We start from the raw sequence: 13,912 nt of genomic DNA, 5'->3' as shown, positions 1-13,912 counted from the left end.
CCTGAATGGAAAAGAAGGGGTGGAGGGTGGAGCTAAGAGGGAAGGGAAGAGGCCCATGGGGTTTACTCCCCGTGGGTCCTGGGAGCCAGCACCACCCAGGAGGAGGACATTAGCCCATTTTACATAAGATCAGGGACTCCGTCCTGCTCAAAGCCAGGTGGATCCCAGGTGCTAGTCTGAACGTCTGCCCACAGCCCCTGTGGCTTCCGGACAGACTTTTTGGGTGTTAGCAGTGACTTAGAGTTAACACTCCCCAACATAATTGAACAAAATACCCTTCATTTGTGTGATGTACTCTTTAAAAAACAAAAAACTATGTCCTTCCTTCCTTCCTTCCTTCCTCCTCCTCCTCCTTCTTCTTCTTCTTAATTTATTATTATTGGTCATAGTTGTTGAACTCAGAACTCAGGGCCTAGGCGCTGTCCCTAAGCTCAAGGCTAGCACTCTACCGCTTTGAGCCACAGGGCCACTTCTGGTTTTCTGCTGGTTAGTTGGAGATAAGAGGTTCACCACCTTTCTTGCCCCAGCTGGCTTCCAACCACTAACCTAAGCTCTCAGCCTCCTGAGTAGCTAAGATTACAGGTGTGTGCCACCAGCACCGTCTCTACCTTTCTTAAAATGCTGGGTGTAATCTAAAAGAATAAACACCATCACAAATGCTGCATTCTTCCCGTTGTGAAAGGCAATGGAAACTTGTCTGTGTCAGAAGCCGAAGTCCAGACCAGGCCAATGTGTGCTGCTTCTCCAATCACCAGAGATGCTGCCAAGGACTCTGGCTCTGTATGTCTGGAAATTCCAAGTGATATGGGGACACCCCCACTCCCCACCAGAGTAGTCAAATCTCCTCAACCTCCCCGTCAAGTATATTACCATGAAATGCTGAGACCAAGTTCTGCCATAAATACAGATATCTTTTAATGACTACACACACACACACAGACACACTTCTTTTTTCTTTTCTCTTTTTCTTTGGTTGGTTGTGGGGTTTGAACTCACCGCCTAAGTGCTGTTCCTGAGCTCTTTTGCTCAAGGCTAACATTCTATCACTTTGAACCACAGCAGCACTTCCTATGTTCTGGTGGTTAATTGGATAAAAGAGTCTCATGGACTTTCCTGCCGGGCTGGCATTGAACCAGGATCCTCAGCTCTCAGCCTCCTGAGTAGCTAGGATTACAGGTGTGAGCCACCAGTACCTGGCTGGTATGTTCTTATTAGAGAAATTTGTTGTATACTTCCTTTTGTACATGAAGAAGATCCCAAGCTCATCTCCAACAAGCTCCCTGCAGGGGGGGGGGCTTACCTTAACCTTGCCACCCCTAGACCCCCATTTCTCACTTCTCCTGACTCCTTTGGCCTCTCTTTACTCTCCCACCTGGGTCAACCCTGAGGTCACTTTCGGTGACAGACAGTGGCGGGGGTGGGAGGGGATGATAATACGGGGGGACTGAGCCACATCGTGGGCGCGGTCGCCACTGGTCATTCAAACATTTAATCTTGGGTGTCACTGTGTTCAGCATTCCTTCCATCACCCTCACCCTGTATCACCTCCTCAGCTAGATTCCTCACCCCCATTGGCCCCTCTTCTCCCTCGGACTTCCTGTGTCCCATAGGGTCTCTCCTTCATCGCCCCTCCCCCAGCTCTGCTCCCCTGCCCCCACCCAGTAGAAAACCCTATGCTCTCAATTTGGTACCCAGTGCCCCATCCCACTGCACCACTCCCACTCCACGCGTAGCTCCAGGGTCTGTCCCCTGTTCAGCCTATGCCCACAAACACACAAGCACACGGAAAGTCTCTTGCTGTGCGGCTAGGGAACCAAATAACCCCTTCCCCTCCCCAACCTCATGCAAGTCAGGTCCAGGTATTCCTTTGCTGGGATCTCAGCAACTCTTCGCTGGCCTGTGCACATCCCCATCACCATGGTTACCAGATCCATGGAGATCTCCCCCCCCCTCCATTTCTAGCTCCTCTATTGCTTGTCCACAAAACTCCCCTGCCTTCCCCACCCAGACACTTGGTGCGCTCTGAATGGGAACAAGGTCTGCAACCTTCCCACCTCTCACACGGGGAGGGGGGAACTCCCTAACTTCCCTGGGTTGTATATCCCAGCACTTAAAATTCATCCTCCCCTCCCCCCCCCACCCCATGATGGAATCCCTTAAGGCAAGTGCAGTTCTGAACCTATAGGAGCACAGAAGAGACAGTCGTTGGAGACACATTGGTTAAATGACTGGCTGAATGGGGGAGATCCATTCATCACTTGACTGAAGAAATGTGGGGATTACAGACGCAGCTTGCGGGTAAAGCATGGCTGGTGCTTTGGAGGTACAAGGCCCTGGCTTCAATCCCCAGCACTACAGCAAAACAGTTTGGAAGGAGCCAGGAATGGAAGGAGGGCGTAAAGGCTGCTGGTGGCTCCAGAGCTGAGGAGGAAGAAGGAGAGGAGCAGCAATCAAGTCACCAACTGGGCTGTCCATTTGCCCATCAGCCAAGCATGATACTGGTGCTGAGAAACCAACATGGCGCTGGGTACCAGTGGCCCATGCCTGTAATCCTAGGAACTCAGGAGGATGAGATCTGAGAATTGAAGTTTGAAGCCAGCCTGGACAGGAAAGGCCATGAACTTCTTATCTCCAGCAAAAAGCCAGAAGTGGCTTGTGGCTCAAGTGGTAGAGTGTTAGCCTTGAGTAAAAAAAGCTCAGGGACAGTGTCCAGTCCCAGGACAGCCACAAAATAAAAACAAAAACAGCAAAGACCTTGACAAACTTCAACTATGCGGTCTCTTCTGTTTTCATATTGTTGATACAATTTTTTTACCTCCATCCCCTAAAGGTTATAGCTCTAAAAATTGCTGTGGTTGAACTAAGAAAAAACCTGTTTATAGATTTTTGTGGAAGGGATGGTTTCATGAGCAGTCTGGGGGAGGGAAAGGCTGAACCCTTCCGAATGTGATGATTGGGAATGAAAAGTACTTCACTGGCCTGAGCTCTGACCTATGTACTTTGCAACCTGCATCTGGGCTAAGGAATCTCTTCATAAATAAGCAATCCCGAAATACCACCAGGCTGGAGGGTGGAGGAGAAGCCTTCCATTTTCTTCAGCACCAGCGAACCAGTCCGTTTTTCTTTCTGGAACAAGTCTGAGTACCTCTTCCCAACTTTACTCATCCCAACCCCTCCTCCTGGAGTCTGACAGATGCCTGTCTCCCATGGGAAGGGCTGAACAATGGGAGGGACAAGGGAGTGGGTTTGTCCTGCCCTTTGCCCCTAACATCTTTAGCAGAGGAGGTAAGGCCTCCTCCCCAGGGTTCTGAGTATCTGAAGTTACTATTCTTTGGCTCCCTTTCTGGTCTTGTCCATTTCAAGAAGATGACATCTCCTCTGGATGGCTCTGTCTGGTGAGGCTAGGCAGATTATTGGTACCAGCAGCTCTGGAAGGAGATGTTCAACCACAGCTCCTTGGCTGGAAATTGCACGCATGCTCCGACCCAATCACAGGGAACCAGAAAATACAATCATAGCAGCAAGGGGTGGGTGGGGTAAGGAGCCCTGTAGCTCTTTAAACATTGCACTAATGATGACTCGGAAGTCAGCCAGCCTTTCAGGACTTTATTACTGTCTAAAATAAAGCCCTGATTTTAGAAAAATGATCCAGATGCAGCCAGCTGGCGACCTCTTCATTCCCTTTCCTTCAGACAAGTAACCATATCTACCATGCATGAAGCCCAGGGCTGCACTTTCTGATGGCATTCCTTCAGTAGATGTTGGCGTGTCTCCCTCTTCTGCATGGGGAGTCCTTTGAATTCAGAGTCAGTCTCGATTCTCCCTCCGGATTCCCGTGGCACAGGATCTGGTATTCACTCAATATCTACTGGGTTGTTCTCACATACTCCACTGTGGAAGATAGAGATCAACCCCAAAATGGATGCAAAGGAAAGGTTTAAGGATAGAAATGATACAGTCCCTTCTCTCGTCTCTCAAGGCTCCCACTGATTGAATAAATTGAACCATCTTCTTGTTACCAAACTCAAATCCAGAAGGCCATCCCATGGAGAAATTAAGGTCTTAAGAGACAAGTACTGAGGAGAAAAGAAAGCTTCGCTCAAAAGCCAGCTTCTCAACTCCAGATAATTAGGGAATCCCAAGTATAGGCCAGGAGTAGTAAAAAAGAGAAATAGGCCAATAAAGAGGAGGAGATTCATGTACTTTCCGGGAACAAGCAGAGATCTTCCCAGACCTTGGGTACCACCTCTGTTCACTCCTTACACGGCCTGGCATTTCTGGTCAGAGTGGCTGGTAGTTGTCATTGGCCTTAAAGGGAGAAGAGAGAAAGTAGGCAAGTCTAGGTCAAGTTAACCTTGTTCTCAAATGGCCAACAAGTCTACATGCAGTGCCGAGCAGACACTGAGCCAAAGGACAAAGCAGCCAAGGAATCAGACAATATGAAGGCTGAGGTGCCAGACCCGTTCAGACCTCATCACCCATCCATGTCTGCAGGCCCAATGGAGAGGGGGTGCTTTCAGCAGAACTGCCTATCAAGTGTCTGACAGGTAACCTAGGCAACCGTGACCAGCATGACCCCTAGGCCAAAGGTATTATCTACAGCAAGGCTAGTGACAGATGAATAATATATGGTCCAGCTCTATGACCTCTGAAATTGGTCATTTTTAAAAGTCAGCTAAGAGCAAACGAAATGAGAGGGTTATTTAGGTTTTTCCTTTCATACAATGGTACGCAAGCCAACATTGTCTATTTCCTTGATGGCAGTGTTGTTGTCACCTCTGTTCACGTGATGGCTTTACAAAGGTGACTCTGTCCCATGTCCTCCATTTCTGGATGACCCCAGAACTGCTAGTCACATGTGGCCATGAAGAATTGAAATGTGGCTACTGAGGTCTAGAGTGCGTGCGTGCGTGTGTGCGTGTGTGTGTGTGTTTGTGTGTGTGTGTGTGTGCACATGTGTACGTGAGCTGATCCTGAAGCTTGAACTAAGGGCTTGAGCACTGTTCCTGAGATTTGTATGTTCAAGGCTAACACTTTACCACCTAAGCCATAGTTACACTTTCAGTTTTTTGCTGGTTAGTTGGAGATAAGGGTTTCACAGACTTTCCTGGCTGGGCTGGCTTTGAACTTTGATCCTCTCAGATCTCAGCCTCCTGAGTAGCTGGGATTACAGGCGTGAACCAGCGGTGCTGGCAAGGACTGCTTCCTTTTTGTTTTTTATTTACTTCTTTCCTCCCAAGCCCTAGACTACAAACCAAACTAAAACCATCCTATCAAAAATATTTTTGGTGTTGGGGATTGAACCCACAGCTTTGGGCATGCTAAGCATGTACTCTATCCCTGAGCCCCATTTTCAGCCCTAAAAGACCTCTGACTTAGTCTATGAACGGATCTCCACATCTTAACCAAATACCAACTGCCACTCTGCATTTTACACACACACACACACACACACACACGCACATCTACAGGGACCAACATTTTCCCATGTGTAAAACGACATGCCTGATTACTAGATTAAGCAATGGAAATTAATTATTACAGTAATTAGCCAGCCACTAAATATTTGAATGCTAGACCTGACCTAGCCACCCCAGGGGCCGCCTTCTCCTTCTTGAATGTATTGGCATTGACAGGAAACTAGCCAAGGTATTTTTCAAGCTCTTTCATAGGCTGCCCTGTGCCAGTTTGAGACACGCACATTTGTTCTGGTCACTGAGGGGGTGGGGGGCTGTGTACCCTAATACTACAGGGGGGAAAGCAAAAGATGCTGGCTTCTGGCCCTCCTCTCTCCAGACCTAAAGTCAGATACACGAAACGAGAGCATCTCTTCAGGTCTTCAGAATGGCGTTCAGTGGCGTGTCCATGCCTAGGTGGGGGATGGTAGAGAGGAAATAGCTGTGGGGAGGAACATGAGCCCACATCACTGCCCCCTCCCAGGAAGGGAGCTGTCTGTTGGGAATCTGGAATCCGGCAGAGCCATGCCAAGGGAGCTGCGGCTAGGAGTCAGCCTGTGTGTCTTCTTTCTCTAAGGCCAACTCTATTTAGGGTGAGGAAGAAATTTCCTTTAGTGAACATTTCCAGGTCAAGGCTGAAGATTCACCCTCTGGGGCCTGGTCTAGCAAGGGAATAAGAAGTCCCTGCTGCATGCGGCTCACGGCCCACCTGCCATTCTGCCGTGGGCCTGTCTTCAGGCAGAGACTCAAGCTGGCCCAGCTCAGTCTGCTCCTTTTGCATCCTGGTGTCGAGTTTCAGCTCAAGCCATGGGGAATGTCTGCATCACTTTTGGCCCTTGACTTTTGTGAATTCCTCCAGTTGAGCCACCATTTGAGGACAATCTGGGATTGTCAGTCTTTCTGACACCATCTCATTCTTCCTGCATTAAAACAGTTAGTTCAAGCCAGACAATGATCAGGTTACATGTCAGGCAGAATGAAAGGCAAAGTCTTCACTCAAAACCCGATGAAGGTTCCAAAGTGCTCAGAGATGTCTGTAGGCCAACGCCAGAATTATTTCCACCTTCTCCAGGTCACTGAATCCTCCAAGCAAGTACACGAACCTGAAAGTGACAGATGTACCCCCAAATGAATAGACAGTAACAAATTATATCATTTAATATCTATTAATAGAGAAAACACAGAATGAATAGAAATGGCTAAGTGGCAACATCTGTCCCCATATTGTCAGGTGCTGAAATAGTAAATGTTGTAGAATGTGACTTCATCCAGTCCTTACGTATTAATTCAAAATCTATCTTGTGAGAATGGCTGTGGCGTTTCCTAGGGGTTTCCCCTCCCCTCCCCCAGCCCCCACTCTAGTCTATGTCCATGGAAATATCTGAAGAGGGTGCTTAGAGCACACCCCCTCTGCCCACCTCTGAGCCCAGCTGCTGTCCTCCAGTGTCTTCTGGCCCAGCCTGGAAGAGCAGGAGAGTTTGCCTTGATGGATGGAGATGGAGGGGATGTGGTGGTAGACGTGATGATGGTAGAGGTTGAGATGGAATTGGAGATGCTCTGGGCCGCTCTTCTAGGTCACCCCGATAGGCCCACTTGGCTGGCAGGGCTTAGCAGCGCCCACCTTTATGGGTTTCATTCCTTCTCTGCCTCACTTTCAGGGCTACTTTCTTCCTACTTCCTGGGATCCCTTCCAGCCTAAACCATCTGTACTCATACCATTGTCTTGGGCTGCTCTTTTTCGGGGAGAGGGGAGGGTAGTGAACCAAACTGGATGCACATCCCATTTTAGTTGGATGTTGGTGGCTCACACCTGTAATCCTAGCTAATCAGGAGGCTGAGATTGGAAGATCACAGTTCAAAACCAACCCCAGGCAGGAAAGTCCATGAAACTCTTATCTCCAATGAACCACCAGAAAACTGGAAGTGGCGCTATGGCTCCAAGTGGAAGAACACTAGTCTTGAGTGAAAGAGCTCAGGGGCAGCACCCAGGCCCCGAATTCAAGCTCCATGATCAACAACAGAGAGAGAGAGAGAGAGAGAGAGAGAGAGAGAGAGATCCCATTTTACAGTATAAGAATGGAGATAAGATTGCCTTGAAATGTCATGCTCATAAATAGTGGAGCCAAGATTACCATCAGTCTGGGAACCCAGTGAGTCCCACCCAGGTAATACTGTCTCCCACTGCCAAAGGCTTTGTTGCTGCCCAGCAGGAAGGAGAATTTGTAGCATGGAGATGCTGGGCTTTACTGGTTTCTTCACAGACAACCCATTCAATCACTAGGTATTTGTTGTGCTTAGAAAGTTCTGGATTGGAATTTAACCCATATCCACAGGCACGAAGTCCTCTTTATGTATATCTTCCTCATCAGCGTCCAAGGCCCGGGCAGTGTGTTAGGCTGTGGTGCATAGCTGCAATGAGACAGATGTGCTCCCTGGGGTCACTGCACCCCGTCTAGGCCTGAGGAGGGTGGTGTGGGGCAGGGACTTGCAGGGAGCTACGGAAATGTGGACTGGGCATGTCCTCCCCCGCCCCAGCCCCCTGCAAGCTCTTCTCTGCAGAAAGTGAGTGTCAGATGATTCCTCGTCCACCATCAGCCCACCTCTGTGTGGGCCTTGAGCACAGAGCGGAGCCTGCTTCCCTGGTGCCATCAAACTCGAAACCAAGGCACACGGTGCTCCGCTGGGGAGAAGAGGCCCAGGCTCAGCCAGGGAAGCTGTGGTTGTCGTGACTGAAATCTTGGACCTTTCCCCATTGGACCTGAACCCCATTAGACTCCCCTGCTGCTGAGTCACTCGAGTCCCTTTCCCTGACCCAGTATCCACTGAAGTTGCTGGCAACATAGGCCCCAAATGCCAAAACCAGTATTCTGTTCCATTTTCCCTCGTGTTGCAACTGATTCGTGAGGTAGTAATTTACCTGATCAATTAGTGGGTAGAAGTCTTTGAAGTCTGGCATCTATATCTATATGTATGCATATGGGCTGGGAAGGTGGCTCAGTGGTAGAGTGTTTGCCTTGTATATGTATGTATATGTATGTATATACACACACATACATATATGTATATACGTGTGTATATATAGATATAGATACAAATAAATTAGGCCTGCTGCAAGTGGCTTGTGTCTGTAATGCTAGCTACTCAGAAGGCTGAGATCTGAGGCCTGTGGTTCAAAGCCAGGCTGGCCAGGAAAGGCCATGAGATTCTTATCGCCAATGAACCATCAAAAACTGGAAGTGGCGCTGTGGCTCAAAGTGGTAGAGCACTAGCCTTGAGTGAAAAAGCTCAAGGACACTGCCCAGGCCCTGAATTCAAGCGCCATGACTGATTTAAAAGAAAAAAAAATTAGGCTTATGAAACTGCTAGCCTGGTCTGCTTTCTCTGATTTTAACCAGTCTCGTGGCAAATCAGCATACTGTTTGGCTGCAGCAGGCTAGCATGGCTCAAAGCAGCTACCAAAGCACAGGAGTGCGACCTATTTTTATACGCCTTTCCCAGCAACCCGAATGGATGTTCACTGGTTGACTTCTTCCTGATGTACCTGGTTCTCATTTGGATTTTACTTTCTTAAAATGGTTCCTTGAGGAAATGGAATTCTGGCAGTCTTGGAAAGGTTAAACTGAGAAATCACGCCGAGATCCTGAATCAGGGTGGTTCTCCGCCCTTCTGCTGTGGTTCACCAAGCCTTCCCCTCTCCTTCCCTCTCTCCCTGGTGACAACAAATCCACAGGTCTTCTCTCTTCTGGAAATCAGCCTGACTCTCTGTCAGCCCCTTCTACTCATCCATTCACCATCCATCATCTGTCTTTCTCTCTCTCCAACTATTAATTTATTCAGTAAATGTGAAACCTCTACTCCATTCCAGGAAATGGGCCAGAGCTGTGTTCAAATGTTTGAGACAATATGAAATAAGAAAGGTTCATCTCTTCTTTCTCCAGCCTTCCAGGCTAGCTAGGAATGCACTGCTATACAAATAAATTTATAAATTATTTTGAACATAATGATTCACAGATGAGTTATAGTAGGAATAGGTGTGCCCCAAGGCGAGTTGAAGTTACTATGTAAGTTCTCTTATGAGGTGGCCCTTAAGCTGAAGAGTGCCGTTAGCAGTAGGTGGAGAGGAAGATTCAGGAGGGAAGAGCTGGCATGGAATGGTGCTAGTATGGCTAGAACAAGAGCCAAGGGAAGTGAGGTGGAGAAAGTTGGGGTGGCAGGAGAGGTGTGGCTCTTTGGGCAGGATTTAGGAGAAAAGGGGGAAGCCCTAGGAGAAAAGGAGATTGTGATGATGGAGTCTCAGGTGTTAAGAAAGAGCATGTGATTGTCTTGCTCAGGTAGGGGACTCCTGGGCAGGTAGACCAGAGCTCAGGGAACCTTAGGAGGCCTGGGTATCTCTCCATGTCCTATGGGAGAGGGGACTTGGGCTAGAGCAGGGACAGTGGCAGAGAAGAGAAGCAGAAAGGTGCAAAGTACACATGAAGACACTGGTGCTGTGGGGCAACCTGTGACAGCGTTCTGGACATGAAACCAACTTCAAGCCAAACCAGATCCTCAGAGCCTCCTCCTCCCACTCCATGGCTGCATGAAGGCTCCAGGGTCAGAGAAATGGGACTGCTTTTCCCTTCTTCCATTTCTGGTGAGATTGTGGTGTGCAGGCAATGCCCCTGATCTCTGCCTGTTCTCAGTGGTGGAATTACTAGAGACTAAACCGAGAGCCTTGGTGGCATGCGCCCCTTTCCCCACTGCTCTTCTTCTCTACTCCCTCTTTCTCCTAGCCATGGCCCTGCCAGCTCACCATGGTGAGAGCCACCTGCATTCTCAATCTCCACCTTCTTCTTCAGCCATCCTGTGAGCTGTGAGGCTGTTCCAACTCAAGAACAGGCAGTTGGGAAAAGCAAGTTGCTCAGACCTTACAAAAGTTAGGAAGTTGGAAAAAGAAAAATCACATCATCAGTTCAGTCCCCGAATACATGAATGTCAGTAGCACCACAGCAGGGCACAATGGCTTTGCTTTCTCATCTAGGATACACTCTCATATCCCTTTGCCTAGACAGCATGTATGCCAGTGCTCTTCCGTGCTGTGCTCATGACAGACATTACTAATCAATAATGATGCTTTTCCTCAAACTAATCCTTCAGGAAGATTCTCCATATAATGCACCAGGCTCCTCAGTCGACCAGAGTTGGTACAGAATATGAAACCTACTTCCTAGCCTTGGGCTGACTCTTGAATCAACACAGTCATCAGTAAGATGGTTTAAATGGCTAATTTGGTTGAGGACCAAAGCTTGTCAATAGGCAAACTTCCTAGTCATTCTCTTTCGGTGGTTGTTAATTCTTCACAAGTTCCCATGATTCTGATACCTACATCATACCACTATGAACCTCCTTGGCTTCTCCTGACAACAGATCACTTTTTTTTTTTTTTACATTTACCTAAACTCTCTCTTGCCTGCTTTTTCAGAGAAAAAGAAGCAAGTGCAGAATTACCAGGCTACCATGAATTTGCTTTTCAGAGCTGCTTAGCTTTCTTTGATATTTGATGGTTGCTGTGGCCCTTGGGTGTCTTGGTACCGCAGAGAGATGAGTACACATTTTAAAAACAAATAACTGGATTTTCAATACCTGGCTTTTCAGTGGTTGTGCTTGGGCACGTATCAGCCACACACAGGGCCGTTGGCTAACCTCTCAATCAGCTCAGGGTACTTTCACTGCTCGATCTTCAGTTAGAAGGGCACAAAGAGCCTCTTGCTTCAGAGAAAATAGAGCCGAGAACTCAAGAAGAGTGATTTCACGCCCTCATTTGGGAATCTAAGGGTGGCTTTCTGTTATCTAACCCAGAGCTCATGGAATTAGACTTTCATGCCCAATCACTCAGATATTTTTTCTCCAATCTTACTAGCTTGGCCTGGCCTGGCCTGGTCTATCCCAGGTGCAACTTGTAGTGGTGATGGGATCCTTGTACACTAGGGGGCGCAAGCAGGCTTGTTTTCTGGGATGGCCCTAAGAAATTCTCAGCAGCAGCAGCAGCAGCAGCAGCAGCAGCAGAGGTGGAAGGATGGCAGGCGGGACTGCCAGGAGCCACTCTCCCTGGGAAAAGTGCTGAGCGAGGGTGGAAGGGTGCTTTGGAATGAGGTCTGAAAGGAGAGCGAGCGCCTTATTAATCGCTTTAAGCTGTTTTCTGGGTTTGTTTTCAGAGCTGAGGATAAAGGGCAGATTACATAAGGCCCTGGGCGCTCTCTTGCACGGAGTGAGTCAACACCCTGGGAGCTAGCATCCCAGGACACTCTTTCAAGCTGGCTGAGACTCGGGACCATTACACTGAGGCCACTGTTTGACCCATCCCTGAGCCAGGCAGGAGCTAACCACATCCGTGGGCAGTGTCTCTCTCGCTGGGCCCTGAAACCACGCAAAGAGGCTCAGAAGCTCTCGCTCTCTCTCCAAACTTTGAACCAGCCCCAGGAAAATGGGGTCGTGCTCTCTGCCCCAGGGAATAAATAGCAAGAGCTCATTTCACAGACCAGACTTCTGCACTACTGGCCTACTTTCTGCACCAAGTGGCAGGAAGCCAACTCAGGGGCTCCCTGCCTTCCTCTCCACCTCTTCCAGAACCTTCAACAGGGCTCTTGTTCTCTCGGTGGATGATGACCATAGTTTCCCAGCCCATCGGTGAGAAAGGAGGTGAGGAAATCAGCCCAGGGGTTTGATGGCCAAATATTTCTTTCCCTAGGAGGACAGTGCATTCAAAGCCCAGAGTGGCAGATTGGAGTTAAGCCAGCCATACACCATCTTAATGAACACTAATGTAGAGCTGCAATCACCCTGGACTCCAAAACACAAACAAGAACTTTAGACAGGGAACCTCATCTACCCAGGAGGCTGGGCACGGAGGCCGGGCACTGTTTTTATGGTTGCTTAGCAATGGAAAATGAACTGCACCTGCCTCTTATCGCGGGAGGTAAAGGTAGGACAATGAGCTTTATTGGACTGAATAGGTATAAAATTAGTTTATTCTTCCTCACTTGGAGAAAGCAATTGGCAGTGCTGGGAATCACTTGGAGCAGGGGAGGTTCACAGGTAAGGGGGTGACTTTCTCTTTTGTTACCTTAGACAACACTAATCTTGTTTTTTCTTCCACCAATAAAGTTTGGACTTTTGCCCAGCTTCCTTCCCAGACTATCAGTAGAGAAAATACCTACAAGTATTCACCCAGAAACCAGGGCAGAAAGTAGAGTGAGCTCTAGCTCACTCTAGGAGGGGTACCAAGAAACGAGTCAGGATAAAGGATAATTTAATGTAATATTAAATGTGGACATTTTGGGAGGTTCATTATTTACCATACTATACTTGGCTTTAAATGAAATTAGGAGGGGCTAGGAAGGTGGCTCAGTGGTAGAGTGTTTGCCTCACAGGCATGAGGCCCTGGGTTCGATTCCTCAGCACCACATAACAGAAAAGAGCTGGAAGTGGCACTGTGGCTCAAGTGATACAGTGCTAACCTTGAGCTGAAGACCTCAGGGACAGTGGCCAGGCCCAGAGTTTAGGCCCCACAACTGGCCAAAAAAAAAAAATTAAATCATGAGTTTGTTTAGGTTAAAAAAAAAAAAAGGCTGTAAAGCATCAACCCACATAGATGAATAAAAATCCACAGGGAGCTAGGTGCTGGTCCTAGCTACTCAATAAGCTGAAGTCCCAAGGATCACAGTTTGAAGCCATCCTGGGCATGAAAGTTTGTGAGACTCTTATTTTCTATTTTCCAATGAACTACTAAAAAGCTAGAAGTGAAGCAATGGTTCAAGTGATATTGCTTTGAGCAATAAAACCCAGAGACAGTGTCTAGGCCTTGAGTTCAAGCTCTAGGCCCAGCACTAAAACAAGCAAGCAAAAAACCCATAGGGAATAAAATGTTCAATTTTCAGATAAAGAAAGGCCTGGAACTATCAACTTTTATCCCTTGGCCTTGAGCTTCAATACAGTACTGCGTAATCCAGCCATTGACATCTTTACACAGGGAAGGGTTTAGGGCTGCACTTCTGAAGAGAATGCCAGTGCTGTGGTAGAGGGCTGTTGTTTTCTTCTCTTTTTAAGTCAGAGATGAGGTCTCAGACTTAGGTCTTGCCTTCCCTCATTGGCTGGAGATGTACTGCCTGAGCCATGCCTCCAACCCCCTCCTTATTCTTTTGGTAGTCCTTTAGCCTGCCTTTTCTCAAACAGCAGGAATATAAATAGCCTTGGGGAGGGAAAACCTACCTGTGCCCCAAAGAGGGCTGAAGGCATGGTCCACATAGCACAGCACCAGACAAGCAAGTAAGCTGAGCCAAGGGAAAGTCCTGTATGGAAAGAAAACCAAACAATCCAGTGACCAGGAAGAGCTGACGCAAAGTGGAGAGGTTTGTCTGTCAGATGTCGGGCTTGCTTAACAGTTATAGTCAGTGAGATAGCATGGTACCTACCTAGAT

This window comes from Dipodomys ordii, unplaced genomic scaffold (genome assembly GCF_000151885.1).
Source record: "Dipodomys ordii isolate 6190 unplaced genomic scaffold, Dord_2.0 Scaffold2, whole genome shotgun sequence".
NCBI classification, from domain to species: domain Eukaryota; kingdom Metazoa; phylum Chordata; class Mammalia; order Rodentia; family Heteromyidae; genus Dipodomys; species Dipodomys ordii.
The sequence above is the reverse complement of the archived record's forward strand: the minus strand, read 5'-3'. Positions refer to the sequence as shown.